The sequence below is a fragment of the Eleutherodactylus coqui genome, chromosome 3, assembly GCF_035609145.1.
Source record: "Eleutherodactylus coqui strain aEleCoq1 chromosome 3, aEleCoq1.hap1, whole genome shotgun sequence".
In the NCBI taxonomy this organism is placed as follows: domain Eukaryota; kingdom Metazoa; phylum Chordata; class Amphibia; order Anura; family Eleutherodactylidae; genus Eleutherodactylus; species Eleutherodactylus coqui.
The window spans coordinates 29,354,410-29,378,256 of NC_089839.1; the positions used below are offsets into that span (position 1 = coordinate 29,354,410).

A 23,847-nucleotide genomic window follows, 5' to 3' on the forward strand; every position below is an offset into this window, starting at 1 on the left:
ATATAGATTACACTCACGTTCGGCACTAACAACCAATCAGGTTGAATCAGGGAACCCAAACAACTAAGAAGGTTGAATCAGACAAGCCAAACAACCAATCAGCTTGCTGGAATTGTGAATCAGAACCAATGAGGTTGCTGGGACACCCAGATGGTGCTGGTAGATACAATGTTACAAGAAGAGGCGGGGCTGTCAGAACAGGATGGTAAATACTAAATTCTAGTGGGCTAAAGGACCTTTGATGATGTCATGAGCATGTGATCAGTCACGTGTGTGGGAGGGGTCAGGATGTGCTGGAGGAGGAGTTCCATGAAGCCTCCAGATATGTGCGCTTCATTTACTCTACCACCGGTGGAAGATAACAAGGGGATCCAGGAGGCGCTTACTGCTATCTCATCTCCCCTGTATGTTGGAGTTGGTATTTATCTGTAGCTGTTATATCCTGCTAGTGACTGCAGGACCTTTGATGATGTAATGGTCACGTGATCTGCATGTGAGGGAGGAGTTAAGTGAGTCATTGTCCTGTCATGTGACTTGTGTGAGCTCATCAAAGGTCCTGAAGCCACTAACAGCTACACCTGCTCTCCTCTGTAACTGGTCACATGACTGCGACCTCACCAAAGGTCCTGCAGCCACTAGACTGCTCCCTCTGCAGGTCAGTGCTGGTCGGGGTACACGTGACTTGTGGCTCATTTAGTTTGTTCCTTGCCCTCCAGGTGTTTTTTTCAGTGTGTTTTAGGCCTCATGTTCACGGGGCAAATTAAGATTTTCAATCCGCAGCGTTTTTCCTGCACGCAGATCCGCGCCCCATAGGGATGCATTAGACACCCGCAGGTAGTTAAATACCTGCGGATGTCATTTTTCCCTGCAGGCGCGGGTCCACGTGCAGGAAAAAACTGGACATGCTCCATTTAGGTGCGGGTCTCCTGCAGGCTTCTATTGAAGCCTATGGAAGCCGTCCGAATCCGCGGGAGACCTAAAATCAGAATATGCTCACCTGCTGCGGGCCGTGCGTTTCTTTCCTTCCTTCGCGGCCGGATCTTCTTTCTTTGGCCCGGCGGATGTGCCCGACGCATGCATGCGGCACGCATCCAGCGTGCCGAACACATCCGCCGGGCCGAAGAAAGAAGATCCGGTAGCGAAGAAGGAAAGAAACGCACGGCCCGCAGCAGGTGAGTTTATTCTTCTTTTCAGCGCTCATGTCCGCGGGGCAGGAGGGACCCGCTGCAGATTCTGCATGGAGAATCCCTAGCGGGCCTGATTTTCCCCGTGGACATGAGGCCTAAGCCTGTTGGTTTATTATAGCTGTTCGGTTCTGTCCGCAGCGGTGTTTATGGGAGCCGGGAAGGCGGATCTTCTGGCCGAATGGATCCGTTTCCTATATTAGGATCTGTTTGGCTTTTGTTTGGCTGTTCTGCATGCAGAATTTCGCACAGGATGTGCGATGGAGCCTCAGCGCACAGATGTCAACATAGCCTTAGGGCCCGTCTACACGGAACAGTTGTAGTTAAAAAAATAAATAACGGATTGTGCGAATTTGAACGAAAATTCTTCAGTGTAAATACGGGCAACAATGGAATGACGAACACGAATTTAGTTGCTTCTCATTCGGCGCTCATTTTATGTGTTTGAACCGGACTTGTTTCATCGTTCACTCGTACAGCGATTGTCAACAATTTGTGAAAAACTCCGAAGATTTATCTGCCTGTATAAACAGGTTGTACAAGCCGATTCTGTTGTTGCAAACTGTCATTCTGTGTAAAGGGAGCCGTCCTGCCAGCAGGGGGCAGCACCAACCATAGAGAGTGCTGCTCCTCCTGCTCACACAGTGTGGGGTCCGGAGGCGAGTTCTGCTCTCGGACCCCTGGAAGAGTCACCATTCTCTGGGGTTATATTCCTATCACACAGCACTAAGCCAGCTGCAGCCCCTGCATTCTCAGGATTGGGGGTCCTGATAGTCAGACCCCCCCCACCTACCACACAGGGATGACGTATGCTAGTGATGGTCCATTACTCTGTGTGATGGGAATAACCCTGTAAAGGTAATGATATCGGTGGGGCGGTGATTGGTGCCCGCACACAGCGTCGGTGTATCTGATAGTACAGACCTGCAGCTATACTGTCCTCGTTCCGCCGACGCACAGTGTCACCGCCTTAAAGGGACAGTGCTCATTAATTCAGTAACTTGTATGTAGAATTCACTTCCTGCTGGTACTCACATACATTCCTATATCGAGATAACGTGGCGTAACACGATATAGCACAGTACAATATGTCTGTGAAAGTGAGACAGAAAGGTGCTCCTCAAGTGTAATGGGACCCCAAAAGAGTATGATAAATAAAGGGTTAAGAGGATTGGTACGTCTAGTGATTGTGCGGCGGCAAAACACCATAAAAGCCCAAATACGCTCCAGCAGCAGCCGGTAACCACGGAACAAAGAAGAGTCCGGAAGAGAAAAATGATCGAGGCGCTGAAGAAAACGATCGGTCAATCAGTAGATCAGCATCACTTCATTAAAGTTTCTGTGCCGCACCGTTGCTTTTTATTTAGAGATGAGCGAATCTACTCATTTCGAGTAATTACTCGATCGAGCACCGCGATTTTCGAGTACTTCAGTACTCGGGTGAAAAGATTTGGGGGGAGGCGTGGCGGCGCGCGGGGGGTAGCAGCGGGGAACAGGGGGGAGCCCTCTCTCTCTCCCCCCCCCCCCCCCCCCCCCACTCCTCGCTGTAACCCCCCACTCACCCACGGCGCCCCCCGAATCTTTTCGCGCGAGTACAGAAGTACTCGAAAATCGCGGTGCTCGAGTGAAAAAGGGGCGTGGCCGAGTAGGTTCGCTCATCTCTATTTTTATTCCATCCACAAGCTGAGCAGAAACCGAACGGACCCCTTTATATTCAATAGGGTCCGTTTGGCGCTGTTCAGTTCCGTCCTGAGATGGATCTATTCAGCCACAAAGATTCCCTTTTCCGCTTCCCTAATGGAGCATGAAAGCTGCCCTCCTGCTCACCGACCCACCGTTTCGCTCTCCTATGTTAACCCCTTTAGGACCAAGCTGTTTTGTACTTTAGGACAAGACCCTTTTTAGGGATTTTACCCATGTGGCAGTTTAACTGCCCTATTTTTTTTTCAGCTACCAAAATTATTTTTGCTGCGTTTTTTTTTCTTCTCGTGACTTGTAGGGCTATTTTTTTAATATGTTTTTCACTGACTTTTTTCCCCCATTTTTTTTTTCGTATTATTGGGGGCAAAAAGCTATAATTTTTTTTTTTAACACTTATAGTTCTTTTTAAATTAGTATGTTTACGCTAAAATTAAGTATAGGAATGGGTTCTTCATTTTGTTTCTGGCGTTTTGATATATAATATGTATGGTTTTGGATTACAAGACGCATACGGCGATGGTTTTGGTTGGCGTCGGCTTTGGGTTATTTTCTTTTATATGTGTATATTTTTATTTTATTCGGTAATTTCGTTTTACTTATTTATGTAATTAATTTTTTTTTTACCATCAATGTACCTCATAATGTCATATAAGACCTCTGGGGGACAGTCACATTTTATTTGTTTTTTGTTAATTTGACACTTTCCCACTGTAGCTGGGGCATCCATAGGTTAAGTAAATTTACGGTGTTTGGTCCTTAATGGGTTGTTTAGAATTTTTGTACTGTCTTGTTTTGATATTTTTGTTTCTATCATTACTCCTTGTGCTCAGTGGGTTTTCTGATGTCATGTGACTCACTGACTCCACTCACTGGTTTAATCCACAGGAGTTTTAAATCTCCCTGTCCTCACACATTACTGTGTAAACAGCCAGATGAAGGTCCGACACAGAAACGCATTGCCTAACTTTAACCCCTTCATGACATGGCCTATTTTGGCGTTGCGGACCAAGCGATTTTTTGGTATTTTTCCATCTCCATTTTTCAAAAGCCATAACTTTTTTATTTTTCCGTGGACGTGGCCGTATAAGGGCTTGTTTTTTGCGTGGCGAACTGTAGTTTTTATCGATGCCAATTTTGGGTGCATAGACTGTATTGTAAAATTATTTTTTTTTTAATGATAGCAGAGAGAGAAAACGCATCAATTCTGCCATAGATTTTTTTTTTTTTTTTTTTACACCGTTAATCATGCAGCATAAATGAGACATTCCATTTTTTCTGCAGACCGGTACGGTTACAACGATACCAAAATTCTAACATTTTTTTTAGGTTTTCCCACTTTTCTGCAATAAAAACCCTTTTTTTTGGAAATCTTTTTTCTATTCTAAATTGCTGCATTCAAAGTCCCGTAACTTTTTTATTTTTTGATGTACAGAGCTCTATGAGGGCTTATTTTTTGCGAGACGAGCTGTAGATTTTATTGGTACCATTTTGGCGTACATACGACTTTTTTGATCACTTTTATTGCGTTTTTAGTGAGGCAAAATGCTAAAAATGAGCATTTTGCCTCAGTTTTTTAGCTTTTTTTTTAGCGTTTTTTTCGGTGCACAGTCAAAAGCATGTGCAACTTATTGTACGCATCGTTACGGACGCGACAATACCAAATATGTGGGGTTTTATTTTTTTTTTACCTTTTTTTATGCTAATCTGAGAAAAAGCATAAAAAATGGTTTTTTTACTCTTTTTTTTTTACATTTTTTTTTAATTCATTTTTTAAATCTTTCTTTTTTTTACACTGTTTGTGTCCCTCTGAGGGACTTTAATCACTGCCCTGATGATCGCTGTCATAAGGCATGGCAGAGCTACTGCTCTCCCATGCCTTATCGCTCATACAGCGATCTCAGGCATAGGCAATACAGGACGCCAGTGTCTGGCGTCCTGTTGCCATGGTGACAGGCCGGGCTCTCGCGATGACATCGCGAGTTCCGGCCGGAGACACAGAGGGAGCCGCGCTCCCGCTGTGAACTCTTTCCCTGCCGCGATCTACTTAGATCGCGGCAGGGAAGGTGTTAACAGTGGCGGGCGCATCTCCGATGCCCCCCCGCTGCTGCAGCGAGACGCCGGCTGTGACTGACAGCCGGCTCCCGCTGCGGGATAGCGCTGGATCACATATGATCCAGCGCTATCTCCAGGACGTAAGTTTACGCCCTGTTGCGGGAAGTACCCCGCTCCCAGGACGTAAACTTATGCCCTGCAGCGGGAATGGGTTAATAAAGTGATGCTGATCTTTGGATTGACTGATCGTCCTCTTTAGCACACCTGCATCATTTTTCTCTTCTAGTACAATACGTGGTTATGAGCCAATGATCTAGATCAAAGGAAGAAATCTTTATTTAGAACCAGCAGGTAATGTGTTTCAATGTACACAGACCCCTTCATCAGACAGCTGGATATAATATATGAAAATATATAGTTAGTTTGTTAGCGCAGTGGAGCGCTACAGGTATATTCTTGTGTTCCAAATTCCAAAAGCATTGAGTTATGAGCTGCTCACATAATTATTGACTGGCCATACAGAACTTGTGTGATCTAGACAACAGAAAAGGGGAAGGGTGTGTCTGTACATTAAATCCTACTTAATGCCGAGGCTATGGGAGGGTATAGGGGCAGGAGATGAACACGTGGAATCTCTGTGGGTAGAAATACAGAGAGAAAAAACAAAAACAAAATTCTGATAGGGGTTTTCTATAGGTCACCAAAAGCAACAGAAGAAACAGAAACCTTACTACTAAGGCAGATAGAAGAGGTGTCAAACCCCAACAAAGCAATCATCATGGGGGACTTTAATTACCCGGATATAATATGGGAAAACAAAACCTGCAAATCTCACAAGGGTGATAAGTTCCTGAAAACAATTAAAGATAACTACCTTACCCAACTTGTGCGGGAGCCAAATAGAGGGAGGGCCACTCTGGACTTTCTGTTAACTAACAAACCGGAACGAATAATGGGGGTGCAGGTTGAGGGACACTTGGGGAACAGTGACCACAATATAATAAATTTCCAGCTGTCATTCAATAAGAAGCCTTATCAGGGAGCGACAAATAAACTAAAAACTTTAGTAAAGCAAAATTTGATCATCTCAGAGCTACTATCGGTAACATTAATTGGGACAACGTCCTCAAAAATATCAGTACAGAGGACAAATGGGAAAAGTTTAAAAACCTCCTAATCACCTCATGTGAGCAGTTCATTCCCTTTAAAAAAAAAAAAAAAAAAACAACCACAAGTAGAAGGAAACCATTGTGGTTCGACAGGACTGTAAGAGGGACAATAAATGAAAAAAAGAAAGCGTTCAAACTACTAAAGCAAGAAGGCAGCGAAGAAGTGCTAAAATCGTACAGGGAAAAAAGCAAAATATGTAAGAGAAAGATCAAAATTGCTAAGGAGGAGGCAGAAACACTGATCGCCAAAGAGAGCAAAAATAACCCTAAACTATTCTTCAACTATATTAACAGCAAACGGATTTGCACTGAGAGCACTGGCCCTTTAATGAATAATGCAGGAGAAACCATAGAAGACGATGGGGGGGAAGGCAAATCTATAAAAAGGTTTCTTTTCAAGTGTATTCACGAATGAAAAGGAAATGTCACACGAGATGTAGGGGAATAAAACGAACCGCCCACTACATATAGCATACCTAACACAGAAGAGTGCAGAGTTGGTTAAAGAGGATTCAAATCAATAAATCGCGGGGTCCAGATGGAATACACCCAAGGGTTCTAAGGGAACTAAGTGATGTGATAGCTAGGCCGCTATTTCTAATATTTATGGACACTATAGAGACCCGTGTTGTACCATTGGATTGGCGCATTGCCAGTGTGGTTCCAATATACAAAAAGGGGTCCAAAAGTGAGCCTGGTAACTACAGGCCGGTAAGTCTCACTTTAATAACTGGAAAAATATTTGAGGGGTTTCTGAGAGACGCCATCCTAGAATACCTCAAGGAGAACAACAAAATAAATCCTCACCAGCATGGGTTCATGAGGGGTCGATCATGTCAGACCAATCTGATCAGCTTCTACAATGAAGTAAGTTCTGGCCTGGAACTGGGAGAGTCTATTGATCTTGTATATCTGGACTTCTGTAAAGCATTTGACACCGTGCTGCATAATAGGCTGATATATAAAATGAGACCGCTCAGTCTGGGTGAAAATGTGTGTATCTGGGTAAAGAACTGTCTCAGAGATAGAAAGCAGAGGGTGGTAATAAATGGTTCGTACTCTAATTGGGCCACCGTTGCTGTTGGGGTGCCACAGGGCTTTGTATTAGACCCCATCCTGTTCAATATATTTATCAATGACCTGATAGAGGGGCTACACAGCAAAATATCAATATTTGCAGATGTTACAAAATTATATAAGACAATTAATACAACAGAGGACAATGTGCGGCTACAAAAGGACCTGGATAAGCTGGGGGCTTGGGCAGAAAAATGTCAGATGAAGTTCGGTGTTGATAAATGTAAGGTTATGCACATGGGGAGGAGAAACGGATGTCACCAATATACACTAAATGGGGTAATGCTAGGGAAAGGGAGATGGAAAAAGACCGGGGGGTACTAGTGGACTGTAGACTGAACTGGAGTAACCAATGCCAGTCAGCTGCTGCAAAAGCTAATAGTCTTAGGGTGCATTAAAAGAGCCATAGGGGTGAGGGACGAGAACATTATTCTTCCACTATATAAGGCACTCGTCAGGCCCCACATGGAATACTGTGTACAGTTCTGGTCACCGGTGCTCAGGAAAGATGTTGCAGTGCTTGAGGGGTACAAAGAAGGGCAACTAAATTAATAAATGGAATGGGAGGACTGGAATATCCAGAGAGGCTATCAATATGAGGATTATTCACCCTGGAAAAAAGACGGCTAAGGGGCGACCCAATAACAATGTATAAATACATGAGGGGACAATACAAGGACCTCTCCCATGATCTGTTTATACCCAGGACTGCAACGGTAACAAGAAGGCATCTGCTGCGTCTAGAAGAAAGCAGGTTTCATCACCAACACAGGAGGGGGTTCTTTACTGTAAGAGCAGTGAGACTTTGGAACTCTCTGTCTGAGGACGTGGTGATGGCAAAATCCATAGAGGAGTTTAAGAAGGGACTAGATGCTTTTCTTGAGCGGAAGGATATTGCAGGATATAGACATTAAGTGACCAGTGGGGTTGTTGTTCCGGGTCTTACATTCAGGTAGGAACTATCAACTGTTGATCCAGGGATTATTCTTACTGCCATTATGGAGTCGGGAAGGAATTTTTCCCCCAAATGGGCTAATTGGCTTCTGCCTCTTGGGGTTTGTTGCCTTCCTCTGGATCAACAGGGGGGTTGAAACAGGCTGAACTAGATGGACATTGCCTTCAGTCAGCCTAACATACTATGTTATTTAGAGAACAGGTGGTGATATTTATAGGTTTTAGAAAGGCATTACTACCGTAATATGCACCTTGTCTATGCATATGCATAGCTTATTACAATTCATTTGCTATCGTTGGCCCTTGAAACTCAGTATGTGCGGTGACGTTGGTCTGAAGGACAATTTTCCTCTGGGTTATTGTTCAATTGGTCTATAAACTCTTAATTAGTCACATTTCTAAACGTATACACTGGCAGTTTTAACTAATTATTAATCAGTTAAGCCTACATAAAGGATATAAACTTCATATGTGTATAAAGCATTTCAACTAATATACTCTATCCAGCTGTCTGAAGAGGTCTATGTATCTGAAAACACACTACTTGTCCGTTTCTGTTCGTTGTATGCTGTCAATAATCCTCCATAATCTCCTAGTAGTGAGACACTTCATGGAAGATGTTCTTGTCTCCCTCAGGTTCCTTAGGTACAGGACTCTCACAGATAAAGATGATGGTCCTTTCCATCAATGACCCACCAAAGATGGAGAAGGACAGAGACCACATGGCTGCCCGGATATTAGACCTCACCCTGGAGATCATCTACTGGATAACTGGGGAGGTGAGAGCTTCACATGATGTCACTCTTATCTCTAGTAATAAACAGGGGAATGATAGGAAAGGTGAAGGATTCTTAGCCTCCATGTAGTGATCAGTGTCTCACCATCCACAGGATTACACAGTAGTGAAGAAGTCGTCTGGTGAGTGTGTGACCCCCTGTGTGTCAGGAGGACGGAGCCGGACCCAGAGCCCCATCACCGAGCCTTCACCTCATTCACTGATACATGAGCAGAAGATCCTAGAACTGACCCACAGGATCACCGAGCTGCTGACCAGAGAGGTGAGCGCTCCTGGGAATGCGGGATACTATATAATACCGCCAAGGGAGAAGTCTGGAGGATGACGGTATATTGTGTGTGTCAGGTTCCTATAAGGTGTCAGGACATCACTGTCTATTTCTCCATGGAGGAGTGGGAGTATTTAGAAGGGCACAAGGATCTGTACAAGGATGTCATGATGGAGGATCAGCAGCCCTTCACATCACCGGGTAAGAGGAGACCTTCATTGATTGTAGGGGACAGTTTTGAGGGTCAGCCTAGTCTCACAATCATCTGATCATCAGATATACAATGTATTCAGTCTCTCTAGTTATTTCCTATAGATGGATCCAGTCAGAGAAATCCCCCAGAGAGATGTCCCAGTCCTCTATATTCCCAGGATTGTCAAGACATCAAGATTGAGAAGTTGGAGTATTTAGAAGGACACAAGGATCTGTACAAGGATGTCATGATGGAGGATCAGCAGCCCCTCACATCACCAGGTATGAGGAGACCTTCATTTATTGTAGAGGACAGTTTTGAGGGTCGGCTAGTCTCGCCATCATCTGACCATCAGATATATAATGTATTCAGTCTCTGGTTATTTCCCATAGATGGATCCAGTCAGAGAAATCCCCCAGAGAGATGTCCCAGTCCTCTATATTCCCAGGATTGTCCAGAGGAAGAGGAACATGTCCCACTGGATCATCAGGTAGATGAAGCTGGGATTTTTGCAAACCCTCTTTACGCTAATCTAATTACATTTTCTACAAAACTTCTCTAGTAGCAGTGGAGTACCCTATATACAGTGGTACCTTTTGGTTAAGGGCTCCTTTCCACTGGCGAGGTAATCACACGTTTTCAGAGAGATGCGACAGTGCGAGCTCTCGCAGGAAAGTCCCACACATGTTGTTCTATGACAACCTTTCCACTAGCGATGTTTAAGGGCAAGCTACGATGCGAGGATTAAAAAAAATCGCAGCAGGAGGATTGTTTCAGCGTTTTGCATTTTTCTGTCACCCATACAGTGCAATGGCAAAACAGATTCTCGCAACGCAAAAGCGTGCGATTTTGCAGCGTTGCCATTTTAACATTGCGATTTTCTCGCAGCGATATCGCTATCGCCAGTGGAAAGGAGCCCTAAGAGTTTAATCCGTTCCGTGACGGAGCTCTTAACCCAAAACACTCGTAAATCAAATAAATCTTCCCCATTGAAATGAATGGAATAGCCATTAATCCATTCCGGACTGCAAGCTCTCCCATTGATTTCAATGGGGATAACGGCAGCCCCATTGAAAGCAATGCTCTGCCAGCAACCCTTGCAGTGATTTTCAGGGAAGTGCTTTAAATATAAGCCCTTCCCTGAAAATCATCCCTATCAAGTGTAAAAAATAAAAAAAATATATACTCGCCTGTCCGCCGCTGCCGGGGCTCAGCCGCGTTTAGCCGCGTCTACTCTCTGCACTGTTCTGAAGCTTTTCAGCAGACGGGGATTTGAAATCCCCGCCTGATGAAAGGGCTGCGTCTGATTGGCTGAGTGCTCAGCCAATCATAGGCAGCACTCGGCCATTCATTGAATGACAGATGAGGGCTGCCTGTGATTTGTCACAGCGCTCAGCCGATCTCAGGCAGCACTCTGCCATTCATTGAATTCAGTGAATAGCAGAGTGCTGCCTGTGATTGGTCACAGTGCTAGGCCAATCACAGGCAGCACTCATCTGTCATTCAGTGAATGGCCAAGTGCTACTGAAAAGCTTCAGAACAGTGAAGGGAGAAGACATGGCTACACGTGGCTGTGCCCCGGCAACACTGGACAGGTGGTATATGTTTTTTATTTTTTACACTTCATGGGGATGATTTTCAGGGAAGAGGTTGCCAGCACACCATTGCTTTCAAGCGGTGGCCCCATTGAGAGCAAGGCTCGTAACCCAAGTGAGTGTTTGCTCTTAAATCAGAGCAAAAATTCAGGAGACAGCCTGCTCGCAAGCTAAAAAGCTCACAAGCTGATGCACTTGCAACCCAAGGTATCACTGTATATGCTTTATGTCATCTGTTTAATGTTGGTTGTGGTCAGCAGCCTCTGTAAATGGTTTGTGGTGTTATAAAAGAAGCCAGGATCCACACTACAGGGTTCATAAACTTTCAGCTTTTTGGAGATTAAATGTGGATGAATGTAAAGTTCTGCAGCAAAGATCCAAATTGCAGCACAATGCCAGCCAGCTGCTTCCAAGGCAAAACACAATCATGTACTAAAGAGTCATTAAAGGGGTTGTCTCGCGAAACCAAGTGGGGGTATACACTTCCGTATGGCCATATTAATGCACTTTGTAATGTACATCGTGCATTAAATATGAGCCATACAGAAGTTATTCCACTTACCTGCTCCGTTGCTAGCGTCCCCGTCTCCATGGTTCCGTCTAAATTCGCTGGCAGCTTGCTTTTTTAGACGCGCTTGCGCAGTCCGGTCTTCTGCTCTCAGCCCGAGCCGCTTCAGTGTGCTCCCCGCTACAGCTCTTCTGCGCATGCGCAGACGAGCTGTCACTGCTCGGGAGCGCGCTGGAGCGGCCATTCTGTACCATCCTCTGTTAGAGGAAGGTGCAGAAACTGGAGCTGCCGTCCCGAGAAGCCGCCCAGGTGTCCAGCTGTCCCGAGAAGCCGCCCAGGTAAGTGATGGGTCGGGGGTGATGTTCACTGACAGGTGAAGGCCCCGGAGCCCAGCGCTGGGCTCCGGAACCTAGCGCTGGGCTCCGGGGCCTTCACCTGGGCTCCGGAACCTAGCGCTGGGCTCCGGGGCCTTCACCTGGGCTCCGGAACCTAGCGCTGGGCTCCGGGGCCTTCACCTGGGCTCCGGAACCTAGCGCTGGGCTCCGGGGCCTTCACCTGGGCTGAGGGTCTAGCACTGGGGAGCCGGGAGCGTAGCGCTGGGGAGCCGGGAGCGTAGCGCTGGGGAGCCGGGGGCTAGCGCCGGTTACCTGCTGCCTGGCGGTGGGTGACTGGTCGGCGGCTGCGGTGGGTCCGGTCGGCGGCTGCGGGGCGCCTGGTTGCCATGGAGACACAGCTGGTAGCGTCTCGGGAGCGCGCACGTCGGGCTGCAGCAAGCGACGGGAAAAGAGCCGGCGGCCATCTTGGGGAAACTTTTATAAGTTGCTGAAACGCTGGAACGGTAAGTACAAACCAGCTAGAAAAGTCATTTACAGGGGGGGCTTAGTAATGTATGCTTAATAAGGGGGACTGGGCAAAAAAAAAAATTCACTGCTTCCTCGAGACATCTCCTGTAACTTGTTAGATACATGAACCTAATGCCTTAGAATATATTAGCCTAGCCTCATCTAGAATATGCAGCTCAATTTTTAAGCACCAGAGGTGAAAAAAGTACAAAGAGAAGTAAGAAAATAGATAAGAGTTCTCGAGAACCGCAGTAATAAAATTTCTTGAGTTTGGAGAAGAGACTGAGGGGACAAGATAAAATTGTAGAAACATAAGAATATTGTGAGCAGCTTTTCATGGTAAGGTCACCATCACCATCAAAGACAAAAGCGGACAGTCTTTGACTGAAGCGTTCAAAAAAGGCTTCCTTACTGTAAAAGCTGTGATGTTACTGAATAACCTCCGAACTGGGTTGTTAACCCCTTAATGCTCCAGGACGTACATTTATGTCCTGCAGCGTACGGGTATGTGTGAAGAGAGATCGCAGGGCGCCCTCTCTTCATACAGCGTGGGCGTCTGACAACTGTGGGCAACAGCTGCACGGCTGATCAGTGCTATTAATCCTTTAAATGCCACTGTCAATTCTAACAGTGGCAGTTAAATCCTCCAAATTACGTTTGGGGGGCCTGTACGGGTGCTGGTGTCATTGCAGCCCTGGGCCTTCTGAAAGGCCCCAGGGCTGCCTAAGTAGACTGCCTATCAAGCCATCTCTGTGGGGTGGCTTGATAGACTGCCTGTCAGATTGCAGTATGATGTGATGTAATGTAATGGCATTACATCATACTGCAGGAGCGATCAAAGCATCGCTAGTTGTGGTCTCCTTGGGGGGGCTAAAAGAACAAGTAGAAAAAAAAAGTAAAAAAAGTTTAAATCACCCCCTTGACATATCTATAATAAAACGACAAAGAACAAGATGGCTAGATATGATCAAGGCCACCATGAACATGTCAATCGCGGAATTGAAAGAAACCGTGAAAGACAGAAATGCATGGAGAACATTGACCCATGGAGTGACCGAGGGTCGGATGCAACTGAATGAGTAACCATCATAATAGATAAATCTAAATCATAAAATAAAAATATGTATTTGGTATCGCCGCGTCCGTAAATGTCCGATCTATCAAAGTAGCACATTATTTCCCCTGCACGGTGAACATGGTCCGAAAAAAATAAATAAAATAAAGAACGCCAGAAATGCGCTTTTTCGGTCACCCCATCTCCCAGAGAAAATGCAATAAAAAGCGATCAAAAAGTCGTATGTATTCTGAAATGGTACCAACGTAAGCTACAGGATGGCTCGCAAAAAATAAGCCTGCGCACAACTACATCCGCGGAAAAATAAAGATGTTATTGTGCGCAGAAGATGGCGACAAAAAATAATTTAAAAAAATTAAATGTCTTTTGAAAAAAATACAAGTAGTACAGCAAGAAAAAAACTAAATAAGTTTGGTATCGTAGTAATCGTACTGACCCGTAGAATAAAGTTATCAGGTCATTTTTGTTGCAGTTTGTGCGCCGTAGAACAAGACGCACTGAAAGATGGCGGAATGTCGTGTCTTTTTTCATTTTACTCCAATTACAGTTTTTCAGTACATTATGCGGTAGATTAAATAATACCAATGAAAATACAACTCGTCCCGCAAAAAACAAGCCCTCATACAGCGACGCCGATAGATAAATAAAGGAGTTACAATTTTTTAAAAGGAGGGAGGGAAAATGTAAAAAAAAAAAAAAAAAAAAAAGGGGGGGGGGGCATTTTTTCAATAGCCCCCCCGTTCGGCGCGAGACAAACCCGATACAGGGGTTAAACAAGAAAACTGCACAGTGCTTACCTGAATCCCCACGCTCCGGTGACTTCTTACTTACCTGGTGAAGATGGCCGCCGGGATCTTCTCCCTCGGTGGACCGCAGGTCTTCTGTGCGGTCCATTGCCGATTCCAGCCTCCTGATTGGCTGGAATCGGCACGTGACGGGGCGGAGCTACAAGGAGCTGCTCTCCGGCACGAGCGGCCCCATTCAGAAAAGAAGAAGACCGGACAGCGCAAACGCGTCTAATCCGGCGATTAGACGCTGAAAATTAGACGGCACCATGGAGACGAGGACGCCAGCAACGGAACAGGTAAGTGAATAACCTGATAACTTCTGTATGGCTCATAATTAATGCACAATGTACATTACAAAGTGCATTAATATGGCCATACAGAAGTGTATAGACCCACTTGCTGTCGCGGGACAACCCCTTTAAGGGGGTTAATGAGCAGAACGTCCACCGCAAAATAGACGCCAAGCATTTCATGCAGCAAAGTGATGTGTAAGATACTTAGTTGATGGTTGATCCGGTCTGATCACCACCTGAGCAGATCATTCTCCTTTCGGGCAGACATGTCTTCTGGGGGGTTTTAAACTAAGGGTCTTTTTTTTCATGTCTTATTGTGGTAATTTTGCAGAAAGATTCTGGTGGAACATCAACTGGACTGGATAAACCCACATCGGTATCAGTGAATGGTAAGAGCCTTTCATAAATTTTGTGTAATTGTAAATTCCTCTATTAATCCCTCTAGAGGCATGCCCGGAAAATCTCCGGGGCTTGCTGCACTGACCATGCAGTTGAAGCCCGGAAGATTTCCGTGGACAGCTCTAGTGCTGAAATGCTGGCCAGGACACACACTTATTGTGCCACTGTACACGTTTGCAACTTCCAATTACCTCAGGAAAATCTCCGCTGACATGGTAATAATAAGCCTGCCACTGAAGGGGTTAATGGGATAACTTATATGAAGTTCAGAAAGACTTCTGCCTCCTGCTAACTATTATTACTGTTATCCTTTATATATTTATATATATAAAAAACGCAAAGGGTATTGGTGGCGACTTACTTCTTAACCCCTTAAGGGCCAAGCTGTTTTGTACCTTAAGGACCAGACACTTTTTAGGGATTTTACCGATGTGGCGGTTTTACTGCTCTATTTTTTTTCCTTTAGCTGCCAAAATTATTTTTGCTGCGTTTTTTTTTCCGTGACATATCGGACTATTTTTTTATATCTTTTTCACTGACTTTTTTCCCGTTTTTTTTAGTTTTATTGGGGGTAAAAAGCTAAAGAAAAATCATTTTTTTTAACATTTTATAATTTTTTAAAAATTATTTTTATATTTACACTAAAATAAAGTATGGGGATGGGTTCCTCTATTTGTTTCGGACGTTTTGATATATAGTATGTATGGTTTTGGTTTACAGGGTGCATACGGCGACGGTTTTTGTTGTCGTCTGCTTTGTGTTATTCTCTTTCTTTTGTATGTATTGTTGTTTTATTCTGTAATTTTGTTTTACTTATGTATGTAATTGTGTTTTTTTTACTATCTATGTCCCCCATGACGTCATACAAGACCTCTGGGGGACATTCACATTTTTTTTTCTTTATTTGACACTATCCCACTGTAGCTAGGGCGTCCATAGGAGCCCTGGTTACAGGGGAAAGCAACCCCTGTGGTGACATTAGTCACTTGCAGAGCTGCAAGGTCCTCCACTAACCTGGAAAGGACACGGTGATGATGTAGAAGTTTCAATTCTCCACGGACTAGAGCAAGAAAAAAAGACTTCCCAATTGTGGCAAACTCATCACAAACACATTGTGTAAAGAAATCTGTCACTTCTGATGACGGATCGGTAAAGAATTGTACAGAATTAATACCAAGAAAGAAGAAAACCATATAAATATAAAACTCTAAAAAAACCACTTTGAAGACAGTGGGCAGCATGCAGAGAGGGGCCCAGGTCTCTTGCCTTTTTGGGTTTTATCTTCTGTAATTGCTTTCCACATTTTGTATTTTAAATGGGATTTTTAGCTCTTTTAAAATTAATGGCCTAGTTACAGGATAATCTGAAATAAAATAAAAAAAAGAAAAAGGTGGAGAGGGGCTGATAACAGAGAACAGTAGTGAGAAATAGAATATTAATAGCTGGATAGGTATTTTGTGTGTACAATACATTGCTACCGTGTTTCCCCAAAAATAAGACAGTGTCTTATATTAATTTTTGTTCAAAAAGGTTTAACTTTTTTACATGTATAGCTGCCTGGACACTATTTAAATTAACTTTTTTAATTAACTGTTAACAGGGCTTAATTTTGGAGTAGGGCTTATATTTCAAGCATCCTCAAAAATCCTGAAAAATCATTTTGCATCCTCAAAAATTCTGGAAAATCATGCTATGTCTTATTTTCAGGGTATGTCTTATTTTCAGGGAAACAGGGTAGCAGATGCCTCCGTGAGTGTGCAGAAGATCAGGCAATGAAGAAGGGGGATTCATCGGAGTGCTGAACAGATACCAAGGCGGGAGATGAGGAGAGAAGCTTTATACTTGGCTACAGATTTCAATGTCAGAATGACCAATGCGCACTGATGAATCCGCCTTCTTTACTGCCTGATCTATCCACAGGATGGGTCATCAGCCATTTGGACCACTGGCTAATCAGCTGGTTGCCAGACTGCTATAACCCTGTATGGAGCAGGAAGCAGACAGCTCCATTCACTGAGTAGTGGCCTGCTGCAGTATTGCAGGTATAGCCTCAGTAAGTAAAACTACATCATTTATATATTTTTTTGCTGCTTTTCTTTTCTGATATTTTCTGTACCTGACTATAGGGGTGGCCATCTTGACTGAAATGCCGTAAAATCCTGTGACCTCTTGCAGCTTGGTGGAAGGAGCGCAGAAGGGACAGGGTCGAGGTTAAGATGGCCTTTTACAGAAGAGCCTGGTTTTTACCATGAATGGGAACTAGCTAATTGTACAGCATCTATTTCCCAACACTAGAAGGGACTTTTTGCCCCCTAGTAGTCAGGCCCTGAATACAAGGATTATTTTGCCATTTTACAGTGATTTGGCTAGTGCCCAGTCGCCATTAGGACTTGGTTCTGAAGATGATGGCTGAATAGTAAACTTATTGTATATTGGCTGTTTTCCATCATCTGACCTGGTCCTGAACTCTGATAAGATTTAGCTGCTTCAAGCCGGCTTGGCTAGAACTCTTTGTAAGTTATTAGAAACTGAGAATACAAGGTGACAAAAATAGTCTGCGAAAGGAAATTAATGCAGTTTGTCAAGAAACGCCAATAGTGACGGCGCCTTTCACTACTGTGCTATTTTCTCTATCTCTCTTTCATACATACATTTCTTTTATTGTTCCTCCAGTCACTGTCAAAGCTGACTCTCCTTCTCTGTTACTCACGGTTTCTCTGATTTTTCTCGCTTCGCCTTGTTCCTCTGCTTTCTCTTTCTTCTCTTGTCTCTTTCTTTCTCTTGCTCCTATTTTTTCTTCTCTCTGTCACTGCTGCTCTCTCTCTTGTCTGGTGCTTTCCTTCTCCTCCCTGGCACTTTTCCTTCTCGCTATTCTCTTCTTGGCATTACTCTCCTCCTGCGACCATTGTATGGCTATTTATCGCCTCTGTCACCTGACCAGTTTGTCTGCAGCCAATCACAACCTATCTGGTTGCTAGGCTACCTGCATCATCTGAGTCTCTAGGCATTTTTTCTAACCTCTGCAGCTGAATAAAATTACTAACTGGTTGCTAGGTTACCTGTATCTGCTGTGCAAAATGACTCAGATTAAACCCCCAAGGGTTATTATATTACCGGTCCCCACAGCTTAACGGCACTCTGTAGTGCCTTTTTTCAGGCCTCTACACCAGCCTATGGAGCCGGCGATGAGCCAGCTGTCGCTGCATATGGCAGTTAGTGCGCTGCCCATAACAACATATCTCACACACGCGGTCATGCACAGTGACTTGTCTCTTTTCTTTTCTTTTTTTAATTCCCTGCTCTGTCTCAAAGCGGCATTGCGTATCCAGCATTGGCCTAACACTATGTATTGCATATGGACAGCATTACGTATGCTACCCATAGAAAAGTATAGGGTTGTTCCTGCGTGATACACAGTGAAATAGAGCTTTCTGCCATCTTTTTCACAAGCGTACCTATGCGCAATGTTCACACGATAATGCGAATGGAATAGTGAAAAGCCATGTGCTTTGATTGACTCCATTCACCGCATATCACGCGGCCATGCATCGGGTGCGTATTACATGGTGAAATCACGAGCATGTGAAGGAGCCCTCAAGAGTTACTGTGTATATGTATAATAATAAAATAAATAATATAGAATTCCTATTGAATAAAGCTGTTGTAACAAATGGAAGGAAGATGCCCCACATAGGCGTACAAGTCAACAGACCGAATAAGACAAAGTCGCCATAAACACGTACACCAAAACAATAATCTGATACTCTGTTTATGGCTTCTTTTATATAGAAAGGGAGTCATGGGATCAAACATTGTAACTTGTAATTTATAGCAAACTGGTCATATGAATAAGACATCTTCCAACCGGAGAAGGAAACAAACGGTGAAGAAGCAGGAGAAAGAATAAGAAATAGGTGCGAGGGAGAGGAAGAAGGGTAGTTGCTACCCATTCCATAAGAGTAGGGCTATTTAGGGGGGAAGCCAATGCAAGGAATAAACATCCAAGCAGTATTAAGACATTTCAGTGTATTGAGCGGTACTGCTATGTAGTCTTCCCATAATAACATTAGATGGGCGGACTACCCAGCAGCACCGCTCTTTAAGCGCTCAAACCCGGGGAAACAACTGTGTAGGCAGGTCACCTACTTTCAGCCCATAAGCTTAGATTTATAGAGCTAAAAGTAAGTGACAGAGTCTCTAAGTGATCGAAATAATTAATAATAAGGGGACTTGCAGTAAATTGGAGAGTGAAGTTCCAGTAATCTTGAAAAAGATAAGGAAAAATCTCATCCCATAGAGAGCGAATACAGGGGACATGCCCCCCAGATGTGAAGCATTGAGATCGGTACAGCGCCAGCAGTCCTTAGAAACAAGAGGATATATTTTATGTAGATCATCAGGGCAATGATGCCATCTGGAGATGATTTCATAGTTTTTTTTCTTTTGCCCGACAAGTCATAGGCAGTTTGTGGATGGATAGGAAAGCTTTTGCCCTTTAATCCGAGGAAAGCTGAGAGCCAAGTTCATATTACTATCTTTGAACCAAGGGAAAACACATCTAAGTTGCCCTGTATTTCATGCTTTCCAGCTTTCCTTCAGTCCTGAACAGTTTGACAAGTGACCACCACCGTGCATCACATTGGGAATGGTGTTCTTGGGGTGATATGTAATGTTGAGTTTGCACCACATACTATTTACCATTACAGCCAAAAAGTCTATTTTGAGTATAGATAGAAGTAAATATATGGATAGCGCTCCAAACAACAGTAGAAAAGTGGATTGGAAAAAGGACTCACCTGGTGTGGACCACCCATCTGTCTGCTTTATATGCACTTAATTATCCAAAGTACCGAATCCCTGAAGATGTCCTCAACACCCAGGGAGACCGTCGTAGGGGAATTCCCAGGATATAGGATACACCTCGATGGTATCAAACAAAACCGAAGGAAATGAAATCCCTGCGAATGGTTAAACAATGAAATGAAGTTAACTTCCATGGGCATGTCTTGAGAAGTAGGGGGCGTTCCCAAAATTAGCATACGTCCTGGGAAAATCCACATTTTACTTTCAAAATATGCTATAAAAGAACCCACTTTGTATACTCCCTAAAGCTTGAGAAGACAGGCATTCAGAAGACCTCCGAAACGCGTTGCCTATACCACTTACTGTGACTGTCCGCAGTCCCGTTTGATTTCCTATTTTGTTTGTTTTTTTTCTGTCTGACCTGGACTAATAAAGAAAAAACTGGAGTTCTGCACCATCAACTTGGATTTACTACAGGCCATTCTGGATTTCAGACGAGTTCCACACTGGACTCCTTTATGAAATAAGTTAACTTACTTTTTTCATTGCTTATCTATTCGCCTAGAGCGCAGGGGTTTTATTTCCTTCTCTGAGTAGAGACCCCTCTCCCATGTGTTCACCAAGTGTTCTACATGTGGCTTTCTCCTGGCCACTGTTCCATAAAACCCTACTCTAGAGTCTACGGCTTACAGTTCTCCCATGGGAACATACCTCTTTTGTGGGGTTTGTTAATTTCTTTTTTGTAAACTTGGTCTGTTAACATTGTGATATATTTATAGTATGTAGTCTAGATAGAAAAAGAAACACCTCTTACTCTACTATGGATTAGGCTCTGGCACCTCTGTAGACAAAGTACTCAGAAACACTACTATGTTTTTGTGAGTACTTTGGTCATTCATCACTTGCATACAAGTAAATGTGCTTTACAGAAATAATACGCTAATTTGCTTTCTTGTAAGTCAATTTTACTTTATATTTCCTTGCTTACTTGTAATTGCCTCAATAAAGCTTGATTAGTTAATAATAAATCAATTGTTAAGACATTTTTGTTTCTTTTTCCAGGTGAAGATTGGATAAGAGGCTCCCATGGACATCTCAATGTATCTCTATATCAGGAAGAAGAAGATTACACCACACAAATAAATTCAATAACTCCTAATGTACCGTCAGTGCTTCAGACTAGCAATCTATTCTCCGATGCTGCTGGTCACTATCAACCTTCATCTAACCAATCACTGATTAACAAACATGGACCTGTTCATGGACAAGAGGAACTATTTCAGCATGGAAAGAATTTTAATAGGAAAAGTATGCCGCCTTTTTATAAAAGACCACATAGTGATGAAAGGCCATTTTCATGTTCAGAATGTGGGAAATGTTTTATCAAGAAATCTAATTTTGTCGAACATCTAAGAACTCACACAGGGGAGAAGCCATTTTCATGCCTCAAATGTGAGAAAAGCTTTGGACACAAGTCAAGTTTTTTGAGACATGTAAGAATACACATGGAAGATGAGCGATTTTCATGTTCAAAATGTGGAAAATGTTTTAGCCAGAAATCATATCTTGTTAAACATCTACGTACTCACATATTCAAGTAGAATAGAAGCTGTTTTCATGTTCAGAATGTGGTAAAAGTTTTAGACACAAATCGATTCTTCTTAAACATACGAGAATGCACACAGGAGAGAAGCCGTTTTCATGTCCTGAATGTGGGAAATGTTTTAGTTGGAAATCATATCTTGTGGAACATCTAAGAAGCCACACAGGGGAGAAGCCATTCTCATGTTCAGACTGTGAAAAAGATTTTAGCCAGAAATCGATTCTTCTTAAACGTACGAGAATGCACACAGGAGAGAAGCCGTTTTCATGTCCTGAATGTGGAAAAAGTTTTAAGTTGAAATCCTATCTTGTAGAACATCTAAGGAGAGAAGCCATTTTTATGTTCAGAATGTGGCAAATGTTTTGGCCTAAAATCTAGTCTTGTTCAACATCATCTGAGAACTCACAGCAAGGAAACCATTTTTAGGTTCAAAATGTGGGGAATGTTTCAATCAGAAAAAAATTCTTGTGGGACATTTAAGAACTCATACGGGGAGAGCCATTTTCATGTCCTCAATGTGGAAAATGTTTCAAACAGATAAACAAATCTTGTAGGACATCTAAAAACTCAAAAGGGAGTAGCTATTTTCAGAATGTGGAAAATGGTTTAACAAAAGCTGGTTCTTGTGGCACGTCTTAGAACATAGGGGAGGGTGAAGCCATACGCATATTTACAATGTGGGAAAAGTTTTACCTGGAAATTAGTTCTTGTTAAGCATTAGAGAACTCGCAGAATGGAGAAGACATTCAGACAGTAGTAAATGTTACAGTTGTGGTTTATTGTTGTAGGGGCTACTGAACTTCGGAGGTATAGCTTAACATCTCAATGACGTGTGCCACAACACAATGTTGTAGGCAGGATTTTTATAAGGACTCATGTCCACAGGCAGGTATGCATTCCCACAGCCATGAGGCCAAAAATTACATTTTATTCACCTGTCCGGATGCTTTAGATGGTTCTTTGGGCCTCAGATAACACAACTGCAGCGTTTCCTTTAGCCAGCGGTCAGGGACCCCCACAGCCGCAAGGAGGGACAGATAGTAAAATGTAAGAAAAATGCATTTTTTCCTTTTTTGATGGAGCTCCAAGAAATCTGTCCTGTTTGGTGGAGGGTTGCTAGGTTCTCAGCTGGACGAAGGATGCACCCCGGGGCCCCACCTTGGAATGCGCCAAATTGTTGTCGCATCAACTCTGCAAAACAGGTAAATCTTGCTTGCATCAAATTTGTTATGAAAAGATAGCAGCTGCTCTGGAAGTCATGACCCGTCACCCTCAGTTTGGTGTGATCAGAATAATCTTTTCTTATATTATCATACAGCACACCTTTATAATTCTAAATCAAAGGCTGCGCCTATCTACCTGCCCAATAAAAAAACAAAACAAGCGTGCATTAATTCTCTGTCATCTTATTTTTGCTATTCGAGCACATGCTATGATGTCAATCGTTTCTTATCAAGGGTGTTTCTTCTGTGTTCGGTATACTGTTCAGACACAATCCTCTGCCTCAGTGTCTGGCAGAAATGGACGTCGTTCCATTTTCCCTGAGCTTATATTTATTCTCGTTCAGCACTCCTAGGGTTAATGGTTTCTGGGTCTTCTGCTCAGCTGATGCACCTTTTCTAATCATCGCTCTATGTAGTCGCTCTGGGCCTTTCAGTCCTTGCTGCAGTGTTGATGTGACTTCTGTTCCCTTCACTTCATGTTCAGCCACTGCTTCGGCAGTTACCTTGTTTCCTTGCTACTTGCTCGTGTTCTGTGTTCTCCGTTTGTGTATCCAGCGGTCTGTCACTCTCGTGAGTCTGCCTCTCTGTGCATCCGTCAGTTTGTACCTCCTTTGTTTCTGTACATCCCAGTATTGTTCTGTCATTTATTTTATAGGTTTTCTGTCCTGCCAGGTTCAGTCAGCGCCTAGAAGAAGACTGTGGGGCCATGCTTATCGGGACGAGTGCTCCGCTTATAGGCAGGGGTCTCCCCTCCTGCTTATTAGTTCAGGGCAAGATACCTTCCCTAGTTTCCATCTGCATATGGGGTACGTACATCCCGTATCTTACCTCCCATGCTGGGGTTGACTGTCAACCGTGCTGGACTGGATCATCACTTACCTGGTACGTTGACACGGTGGTTCCACGTTCACAGTCCTTACATTCTGGCTGTGTCATCTAGATAAACATCTAAAGCGGTTATACTAGACTACACCCATATCTAGAAATCTCTTCATATGAAATCTCTCTGTGTAGCTAAAATACAAGTTTGTTCATATAGAAAAAAAAGTACAAAGATCCAGTTGTCCTTATTACATAATTACATATATATTTTCTAACATAGGGTTAAGCAGGAATGCTTTCAATTATTTCCAGCCCAAGATCCCATACTCAATACAATCCCATACCAGGCTAGCAGGCAAAGACTGGCTATATGACCCAATATGTGACCCAAAAGCCCAGCGAGCTTTCACTGATAGTTGCTGGAGTATGTTCTATCACTAACCAGACACTCATTGGTCTAATTGCTGATTGTCCCTTTATTAAAACACCCAGTCAGATACTC

The 23,847-nt window shown here is 43.5% G+C and overlaps 1 protein-coding gene and 1 pseudogene across 1 annotated transcript in view; both read left to right on the plus strand.

The window, feature by feature from the left end:
- The window catches only part of LOC136620111 (uncharacterized), a 534,467-nt gene that overhangs the window by 365,140 nt on the left and 145,480 nt on the right, over nucleotides 1-23,847 (plus strand).
- LOC136620542 (zinc finger protein 773-like) lies at nucleotides 613-22,682 on the plus strand (annotated as a pseudogene).